Source organism: Poeciliopsis prolifica, unplaced genomic scaffold (assembly GCF_027474105.1).
Source record: "Poeciliopsis prolifica strain line A6 unplaced genomic scaffold, Auburn_PproV2 SCAFFOLD148, whole genome shotgun sequence".
In the NCBI taxonomy this organism is placed as follows: domain Eukaryota; kingdom Metazoa; phylum Chordata; class Actinopteri; order Cyprinodontiformes; family Poeciliidae; genus Poeciliopsis; species Poeciliopsis prolifica.
In genome coordinates, this window is record NW_026562523.1 from 260,001 (window position 1) to 272,771 (window position 12,771).

General features: G+C 41.3%; 1 pseudogene; it reads left to right on the plus strand.

Annotated features, from left to right (window-relative positions):
• The window catches only part of LOC129355837 (unconventional myosin-Ie-like), a 38,885-nt pseudogene that overhangs the window by 4,270 nt on the left and 21,844 nt on the right, over window positions 1-12,771 (plus strand).

Consider the following 12,771-nt stretch of genomic DNA (forward strand, 5'->3'; position numbering starts at 1 on the left):
GTGCTGAACTCCACCAACCCTCCTGAGCTAGGTTCTAGATATACTGACTCAGATGAAGCAGCAGACTCTGTGTTGCTGCTGCAGCGCCGGTGGCTGATTGCTGCTCCTTTGGCTCGACTTGCTCTGCATCTGCGAGTGACGATGAAACCGATTTAGGTTTTTATTATTGTCACTAAATCTTTTGAGTCTGGAATCGATCTGGACACTCAGGGGGAGACAGGAAGAGACGGGAGGAGACATGAGGAGACGGGGGGAGACGGGAGGAGACATGAGGAGACATGAGGAGACGGGAGGAGACATGAGGAGACGGGAGGAGACATGAGGAGACCTGAGGAGACATGAGGAGACGGGAGGAGACGGGAGGAGACATGAGGAGACGGGAGGAGACATGAGGAGACCTGAGGAGACATGAGGAGACGGGAGGAGACATGAGGAGACGGGAGGAGACATGAGGAGACGGGAGGAGACGGGAGGAGACATGAGGAGACGGGAGGAGACATGAGGAGACCTGAGGAGACATGAGGAGACGGGAGGAGACATGAGGAGACGGGAGGAGACATGAGGAGACGGGAGGAGACATGAGGAGACGGGAGGAGACATGAGGAGACATGAGGAAACGGGAGGAGACATGAGGAGACGGGAGGAGACATGAGGAGACGGAGGAGACATGAGGAGACATGAGGAGACATGAGGAGACATGAGGAGACGGGAGGAGACATGAGGAGACGGGAGGAGACATGAGGAGACATGAGGAAACGGGAGGAGACATGAGGAGACGGGAGGAGACATGAGGAGACATGAGGAAACGGGAGGAGACATGAGGAGACGGGAGGAGACATGAGGAGACATGAGGAAACGGGAGGAGACATGAGGAGACGGGAGGAGACATGAGGAGACGGAGGAGACATGAGGAGACATGAGGAGACGGGAGAGACATGAGGAGACGGGAGGAGACATGAGGAGACATGAGGAAACGGGAGGAGACATGAGGAGACGGGAGGAGACATGAGGAAACGGGAGGAGACATGAGGAGACGGGAGGAGACATGAGGAGACATGAGGAGACGGGAGGAGACATGAGGAGACGTCTCTGGGTCTGCATCACTGCTGTGGCGGCAGCCCGTTACCATGGTAACCACGTTTGCTTGTCTCTACAGCGGGTCAAAGACATCATCCTACAGTCCAACCCCCTGCTGGAGGCTTTGGTAACGCAAAGACAGTCCGCAACAACAACTCCAGCAGATTTGTGAGTACTATAGTACTACACAGTAATAGACAGTACTACACAGTACTATACTAGCAGTACTACACAGTACTACACAGTAATACACTCTAGCAGTACTACACAGTACTACACAGTACTACACAGTACTACACACTAGCAGTACTACACAGTACTACACAGTACTACACACTAGCAGTACTACACAGTACTATACTAGCAGTACTACACAGTACTACACTCTAGCAGTACTACACAGTACTACACAGTACTACACAGTACTACACTCTAGCAGTACTACACAGTACTACACAGTACTACACACTAGCAGTACTACACAGTACTACACAGTAATACACTCTAGCAGTACTACACAGTACTACACAGTACTACACAGTACTACACTCTAGCAGTACTACACAGTACTACACAGTACTACACACTAGCAGTACTACACAGTACTATACTAGCAGTACTACACAGTACTACACAGTACTACACAGTACTACACAGTACTACACACTAGCAGTACTACACAGTACTATACTAGCAGTACTACACAGTACTACACAGTACTACACAGTAATACACTCTAGCAGTACTACACAGTACTATACTAGCAGTACTACACAGTACTACACACTAGCAGTACTACACAGTACTATACTAGCAGTACTACACAGTACTATACTAGCGTACTACACAGTACTACACAGTAATACACTCTAGCAGTACTACACAGTACTACACAGTACTACACAGTACTACACTCTAGCAGTACTACACAGTACTACACAGTACTACACACTAGCAGTACTACACAGTACTATACTAGCAGTACTACACAGTACTACACAGTACTACACACTAGCAGTACTACACAGTACTATACTAGCAGTACTACACAGTACTACATAGTACTACACAGTAATACACTCTAGCAGTACTACACAGTACTACACAGTACTACACTCTAGCAGTACTACACAGTACTATACTAGCAGTACTACACAGTACTACACAGTACTACACAGTAATACACTCTAGCAGTACTACACAGTACTACACAGTACTACACAGTACTACACACTAGCAGTACTACACAGTACTACACAGTACTACACTCTAGCAGTACTACACAGTACTACACAGTACTACACAGTACTACACACTAGCAGTACTACACAGTAATACACAGTACTACACTCTAGCAGTACTACACAGTACTACACAGTACTACACAGTACTACACACTAGCAGTACTACACAGTACTATACTAGCAGTACTACACAGTACTATACTAGCAGTACTACACAGTACTACACAGTAATACACTCTAGCAGTACTACACAGTACTACACAGTACTACACAGTACTACACTCTAGCAGTACTACACAGTACTACACAGTACTACACACTAGCAGTACTACACAGTACTATACTAGCAGTACTACACAGTACTACACAGTACTACACACTAGCAGTACTACACAGTACTATACTAGCAGTACTACACAGTACTACACAGTACTACACAGTAATACACTCTAGCAGTACTACACAGTACTACACAGTACTACACTCTAGCAGTACTACACAGTACTATACTAGCAGTACTACACAGTACTACACAGTACTACACAGTAATACACTCTAGCAGTACTACACAGTACTACACAGTACTACACAGTACTACACTAGCAGTACTACACAGTACTATACTAGCAGTACTACACAGTACTATACTAGCAGTACTACACAGTACTACACAGTAATACACTCTAGCAGTACTACACAGTACTACACAGTACTACACAGTACTACACTCTAGCTGTACTACACAGTACTACACAGTACTACACACTAGCAGTACTACACAGTACTATACTAGCAGTACTACACAGTACTACACAGTACTACACACTAGCAGTACTACACAGTACTATACTAGCAGTACTACACAGTACTACACAGTACTACACAGTAATACACTCTAGCAGTACTACACAGTACTACACAGTAATACACAGTACTACACTCTAGCAGTACTACACAGTACTACACAGTACTACACTCTAGCAGTACTACACAGTACTACACAGTACTACACAGTACTACACAGTACTACACACTAGCAGTACTACACAGTACTATACTAGCAGTACTACACAGTACTACACAGTAATACACTCTAGCAGTACTACACAGTACTACACAGTACTACACAGTACTACACAGTAATACACTCTAGCAGTACTACACAGTACTACACAGTACTACACACTAGCAGTACTACACAGTACTATACTAGCAGTACTACACAGTACTACACAGTAATACACTCTAGCAGTACTACACAGTACTACACAGTACTACACAGTAATACACTCTAGCAGTACTACACAGTACTACACAGTACTACACACTAGCAGTACTACACAGTACTATACTAGCAGTACTACACAGTACTATACTAGCAGTACTACACAGTACTATACTAGCAGTACTACACAGTACTACACAGTACTACACAGTAATACACTCTAGCAGTACTACACAGTACTACACAGTACTACACACTAGCAGTACTACACAGTACTATACTAGCAGTACTACACAGTACTATACTAGCAGTACTACACAGTACTACACAGTAATACACTCTAGCAGTACTACACAGTACTACACAGTACTACACAGTACTACACAGTAATACACTCTAGCAGTACTACACAGTACTACACAGTACTACACTCTAGCAGTACTACACAGTACTACACAGTAATACACAGTACTACACTCTAGCAGTACTACACAGTAATACACAGTACTACACTCTAGCAGTACTACACAGTAATACACTCTAGCAGTACTACACAGTACTACACAGTACTACACAGTACTACACAGTACTACACTCTAGCAGTACTACACAGTACTACACACTAGCAGTACTACACAGTACTACACACTAGCAGTACTACACAGTACTACACTCTAGCAGTACTACACAGTACTACACTCTAGCAGTACTACACAGTACTACACAGTACTACACAGTAATACACTCTAGCAGTACTACACAGTACTAACTCTAGCAGTACTACACAGTACTACACAGTAATACACTCTAGCAGTACTACACAGTACTACACAGTACTACACTCTAGCAGTACTACACAGTACTACACTCTAGCAGTACTTCACAGTACTACACAGTAATACACTCTAGCAGTACTACACAGTACTACACAGTACTACACAGTAATACACTCTAGCAGTACTACACAGTACTACACAGTAATACACTCTAGCAGTAATACACAGTACTACACAGTAATACACTCTAGCAGTACTACACAGTACTACACAGTAATACACTCTAGCAGTACTACACAGTACTACACAGTACTACACAGTAATACACTCTAGCAGTACTACACAGTACTACACTCTAGCAGTACTACACAGTACTACACAGTACTACACAGTACTACACTCTAGCAGTACTACACAGTACTACACAGTACTACACACTAGCAGTACTACACAGTACTATACTAGCAGTACTACACAGTACTATACTAGCAGTACTACACAGTACTACACAGTACTACACAGTAACACTCTAGCAGTACTACACAGTACTACACAGTACTACACTCTAGCAGTACTACACAGTACTACACAGTAATACACAGTACTACACTCTAGCAGTACTACACAGTACTACACAGTACTACACAGTACTACACTCTAGCAGTACTACACAGTACTACACAGTACTACACAGTACTACACTAGCAGTACTACACAGTACTATACTAGCAGTACTACACAGTACTACACAGTAATACACTCTAGCAGTACTACACAGTACTACACAGTACTACACAGTACTACACAGTAATACACTCTAGCAGTACTACACAGTACTACACAGTACTACACACTAGAAGTACTACACAGTACTATACTAGCAGTACTACACAGTACTACACAGTAATACACTCTAGCAGTACTACACAGTACTACACAGTACTACACAGTACTACACACTAGCAGTACTACACAGTACTATACTAGCAGTACTACACAGTACTATACTAGCAGTACTACACAGTACTATACTAGCAGTACTACACAGTACTACACAGTACTACACAGTAATACACTCTAGCAGTACTACACAGTACTACACAGTACTACACACTAGCAGTACTACACAGTACTATACTAGCAGTACTACACAGTACTATACTAGCAGTACTACACAGTACTACACAGTAATACACTCTAGCAGTACTACACAGTACTACACAGTACTACACAGTACTACACTCTAGCAGTACTACACAGTACTACACAGTACTACACACTAGCAGTACTACACAGTACTATACTAGCAGTACTACACAGTACTACACAGTACTACACACTAGCAGTACTACACAGTACTATACTAGCAGTACTACACAGTACTACACAGTAATACACTCTAGCAGTATACACAGTACTACACAGTACTACACAGTACTACACAGTACTACACAGTACTACACAGTACTACACAGCACTACACAGTACTACACAGTACTACACAGTATTACACAGTACTACACAGTACTACACAGTACTACACAGCACTACACAGTACTACACAGTACTACACACTAGCAGTACTACAGTACTATACTAGCAGTACTACACAGTACTACACAGTAATACACTCTAGCAGTACTACACAGTACTACACAGTACTACACAGTACTACACAGTAATACACTCTAGCAGTACTACACAGTACTACACAGTACTACACACTAGCAGTACTACACAGTACTATACTAGCAGTACTACACAGTACTATACTAGCAGTACTACAGTACTACACAGTACTACACAGTAATACACTCTAGCAGTACTACACAGTACTACACAGTAATACACAGTACTACACTCTAGCAGTACTACACAGTAATACACAGTACTACACTCTAGCAGTACTACACAGTACTACACAGAACTACACAGTACTACACTCTAGCAGTACTACACAGTACTACACAGTACTACACAGTACTACACCTACTAGCAGTACTACACAGTACTATACTAGCAGTACTACACAGTACTATACTAGCAGTACTACACAGTACTACACAGTAATACACTCTAGCAGTACTACACAGTACTACACAGTACTACACAGTACTACACAGTACTACACAGTAATACACTCTAGCAGTACTACCAGTACTACACAGTACTACACTCTAGCAGTACTACACAGTACTACACAGTAATACACAGTACTACACTCTAGCAGTACTACACAGTAATACACTCTAGCAGTACTACACAGTAATACACTCTAGCAGTACTACACAGTACTACACAGTACTACACAGTACTACACAGTACTACACTCTAGCAGTACTACACAGTACTACACTAGCAGTACTACACAGTACTACACTCTTGCAGTACTACACAGTACTACACAGTAATACACTCTAGCAGTACTACACAGTACTACACAGTACTACACAGTATACACTCTAGCAGTACTACACAGTACTACACAGTACTACACACTAGCAGTACTACACAGTACTACACTCTAGCAGTACTACACAGTACTACACACTAGCAGTACTACACAGTACTACACACTAGCAGTACTACACAGTACTACACTCTTGCAGTACTACACAGTACTACACAGTAATACACTCTAGCAGTACTACACAGTACTACACAGTACTACACAGTACTACACAGTAATACACTCTAGCAGTACTACACAGTACTACACTCTAGCAGTACTACACAGTACTACACAGTAATACACTCTAGCAGTACTACACAGTACTACACAGTACTACACTCTAGCAGTACTACACAGTACTACACTCTAGCAGTACTCACAGTACTACACAGTAAACACTCTAGCAGTACTACACAGTACTACACAGTACTACACAGTAATACACTCTAGCAGTAATACACAGTACTACACAGTACTACACTCTAGCAGTACTACACAGTACTACACAGTACTACACTCTAGCAGTACTACACAGTACTACACTCTAGCAGTACTACACAGTACTACACAGTAATACACTCTAGCAGTACTACACAGTACTACACAGTAATACACTCTAGCAGTACTACACAGTACTACACAGTACTACACAGTAATACACTCTAGCAGTACTACACAGTAACACTCTAGCAGTACTACACAGTAATACACTCTAGCAGTACTACACAGTACTACACAGTACTACACAGTACTACACAGTACTACACAGTAATACACTCTAGCAGTACTACACAGTACTACACAGTACTACACAGTAATACACTCTAGCAGTACTACCAGTACTACACAGTACTACACAGTAATACACTCTAGCAGTACTACACAGTACTACACAGTAATACACTCTAGCAGTACTACACAGTACTACACAGTAATACACTCTAGCAGTACTACACAGTACTACACAGTACTACACAGTAATACACTCTAGCAGTACTACACAGTACTACACAGTACTACACAGTAAACACTCTAGCAGTACTACACAGTACTACACAGTAATACACTCTAGCAGTACTACACAGTACTACACAGTAATACACTCTAGCAGTACTACACAGTACTACACAGTAATACACTCTAGCAGTACTACACGTACTACACAGTACTACACAGTAATACACTCTAGCAGTACTACAGTACTACACAGTAATACACTCTAGCAGTACTACACAGTACTACACAGTAATACACTCTAGCAGTACTACACAGTACTACACAGTACTACACAGTAATACACTCTAGCAGTACTACACAGTACTACACAGTAATACACTCTAGCAGTACTACACAGTACTACACAGTAATACACTCTAGCAGTACTACACAGTACTACACAGTAATACACTCTAGCAGTACTACACAGTACTACACAGTAATACACTCTAGCAGTACTACACAGTACTACACAGTACTACACAGTAATACACTCTAGCAGTACTACACAGTACTACACTCTAGCAGTACTACACAGTACTACACAGTAATACACTCTAGCAGTACTACACAGTACTACACAGTACTACACTCTAGCAGTACTACACAGTACTACACTCTAGCAGTACTTCACAGTACTACACAGTAATACACTCTAGCAGTACTACACAGTACTACACAGTACTACACAGTAATACACTCTAGCAGTACTACACAGTACTACACAGTAATACACTCTAGCAGTAATACACAGTACTACACAGTACTACACTCTAGCAGTACTACACAGTACTACACTCTAGCAGTACTACACAGTACTACACAGTAATACACTCTAGCAGTACTACACAGTACTACACAGTACTACACAGTAATACACTCTAGCAGTACTACACAGTACTACACAGTACTACACAGTAATACACTCTAGCAGTACTACACAGTAATACACTCTAGCAGTACTACACAGTAATACACTCTAGCAGTACTACACAGTACTACACAGTACTACACAGTAATACACTCTAGCAGTACTACACAGTAATACACTCTAGCAGTACTACACAGTAATACACTCTAGCAGTACTACACAGTAATACACTCTAGCAGTACTACACAGTACTACTTACTACACAGTAATACACTCTAGGCAGTACTACACAGTAATACACTCTAGCAGTACTACACAGTAATACACTCTAGCAGTACTACACAGTACTACACTCTAGCAGTACTACACAGTACTACACTCTAGCAGAACTACACAGTACTACACTCTAGCAGTACTACACAGTACTACACAGTACTACACAGTACTACACTCTAGCAGTACTACACAGTACTACACAGTACTACACTCTAGCAGTACTACACAGTAATACAGTACTACACAGTACTACACTCTAGCATACTACACAGTACTACACAGTACTGCACAGTACTACACTCTAGCATACTACACAGTACTACACAGTACTGCACAGTAATACACTCTAGCAGTACTACACAGTACTACACAGTACTACACAGTAATACACTCTAGCAGTACTACACAGTACTACACAGTACTACACAGTATACACTCTAGCAGTACTACACAGTACTACACAGTACTACACAGTAATACACTCTAGCAGTACTACACAGTACTACACAGTAATACACTAGCAGTACTACACAGTACTACACAGTAATACACTCTAGCAGTACTACACAGTACTACACAGTACTACACAGTAATACACTCTAGCAGTACTACACAGTACTACACAGTAATACACTCTAGCAGTACTACACAGTACTACACAGTTAATACACTCTAGCAGTACTACACAGTACTACACAGTACTACACAGTAATACACTCTAGCAGTACTACACAGTAATCACTCTAGCAGTACTACACAGTACTACACAGTACTACACAGTAACACTCTAGCAGTACTACACAGTACTACACAGTACTACACAGTAATACACTCTAGCAGTACTACACAGTACTACACAGTACTACACAGTAATACACTCTAGCAGTACTACACAGTACTACACAGTAATACACTCTAGCAGTACTACACAGTACTACACAGTAATACACTCTAGCAGTACTACACAGTACTACAGTACTACACAGTAATACACTCTAGCAGTACTACACAGTACTACACAGTACTACACAGTAATACTCTAGCAGTACTACACAGTACTACACTCTAGCAGTACTACACAGTACTACACAGTACTACACAGTAATACACTCTAGCAGTACTACACAGTAATACACTCTAGCAGTACTACACAGTAATACACTCTAGCAGTACTACACAGTAATACACTCTAGCAGTACTACACAGTACTACACAGTACTACACATAATACACTCTAGCAGTACTACACAGTAATACACTCTAGCAGTACTACACAGTAATACACTCTAGCAGTACTACACAGTACTACACTCTAGCAGAACTACACAGTACTACACTCTAGCAGTACTACACAGTACTACACAGTACTACACGTACTACACTCTAGCAGTACTACACAGTACTACACAGTACTACACTCTAGCAGTACTACACAGTAATACACAGTACTACACAGTACTACACTCTAGCAGTACTACACAGTACTACACAGTACTGCACAGTACTACACTCTAGCAGTACTACACAGTACTACACAGTACTGCACAGTAATACACTCTAGCAGTACTACACAGTACTACACAGTACTACACAGTAATACACTCTAGCAGTACTACACAGTACTACACAGTACTACACAGTAATACACTCTAGCAGTACTACACAGTACTACACAGTACTACACAGTAATACACTCTACAGTACTACACAGTACTACACAGTTAATACACTCTAGCAGTACTACACAGTACTACATACAGTACTACACAGTAATACACTCTAGCAGTACTACACAGTAATACACTCTAGCAGTACTACACAGTACTACACAGTACTACACAGTAATACACTCTAGCAGTACTACACAGTACTACACAGTACTACACAGTAATACACTCTAGCAGTACTACACAGTACTACACAGTACTACCTCTAGCAGTACTACACAGTACTACACAGTAATACACTCTAGCAGTACTACACAGTACTACACAGTAATACACTCTAGCAGTACTACACAGTACTACACAGTACTACACAGTAATACACTCTAGCAGTACTACACGTACTACACAGTACTACACATAATACACTCTGCAGTACTACACAGTACTACACAGTAATACACACTAGCAGTACTACACAGTACTACACAGTACTACACAGTAATACACTCTAGCAGTACTACACAGTACTACACAGTAATACACTCTAGCAGTACTACACAGTACTACACAGTACTACACAGTAATACACTCTAGCAGTACTACAGTACTACACATTAATACACTCTAGCAGTACTACACCGTACTACACAGTAATACACTCTAGCAGTACTACACAGTTACTACACAGTACTACCAGTAATACACTCTAGCAGTACTACACAGTACTCACAGTACTACACAGTAATACACTCTAGCAGTACTACACATAATACACTCTAGCAGTACTACACAGTACTACACAGTACTGCACAGTACTACACTCTAGCGTACTACACAGTACTACACAGTACTGCACAGTAATACACTCTAGCAGTACTACACATACTACACAGTAATACACTCTAGCAGTACTACACAGTAATACACTCTAGCAGTACTACACAGTACTACACAGTAATACACTCTAGCAGTACTACACAGTACTACACAGTACTACACAGTAATACACTCTAGCAGTATACACAGTACTACACAGTACTACACAGTAATACACTCTAGCAGTCTACACAGTACTACACAGTAATACACTCTAGCAGTACTACACAGTACTACACAGTAATACACTCTAGCAGACTACACAGTACTACAACATACTACACAGTAATACACTCTAGCAGTACTACACAGTACTACACAGTAATACACTCTAGCAGTACTACACAGACTACACAGTAATACACTCTAGCAGTACTACACAGTACTACACAGTACTACACAGTAATACACTCTAGCATACTACACAGTAATACACTCTTAGCAGTACTACACAGTACTACACAGTAATACACTCTAGCAGTACTACACAGTACTACACAGTACTACACAGTAATACACTCTAGCAGTACTACACAGTACTACACAGTACTACACAGTAATACACTCTAGCAGTACTACACAGTACTACACAGTAATACACTCTAGCAGTACTACACAGTACTACACAGTAATACACTCTAGCAGTACTACACAGTACTACACAGTACTACACAGTAATACACTCTAGCAGTACTACACAGTACTACACAGTACTACACAGTAATACACTCTAGCAGTACTACACAGTACTACACTCTAGCAGTACTACACAGTACTACACAGTACTACACAGTAATACACTCTAGCAGTACTACACAGTAATACACTCTAGCAGTACTACACAGTAATACACTCTAGCAGTACTACACAGTAATACACTCTAGCAGTACTACACAGTACTACACAGTACTACACAGTAATACACTCTAGCAGTACTACACAGTAATACACTCTAGCAGTACTACACAGTAATACACTCTAGCAGTACTACACAGTACTACACTCTAGCAGAACTACACAGTACTACACTCTAGCAGTACTACACAGTACTACACAGTACTACACAGTACTACACTCTAGCAGTACTACACAGTACTACACAGTACTACACTCTAGCAGTACTACACAGTAATACACAGTACTACACAGTACTACACTCTAGCAGTACTACACAGTACTACACAGTACTGCACAGTACTACACTCTAGCAGTACTACACAGTACTACACAGTACTGCACAGTAATACACTCTAGCAGTACTACACAGTACTACACAGTACTACACAGTACTACACAGTAATACACTCTAGC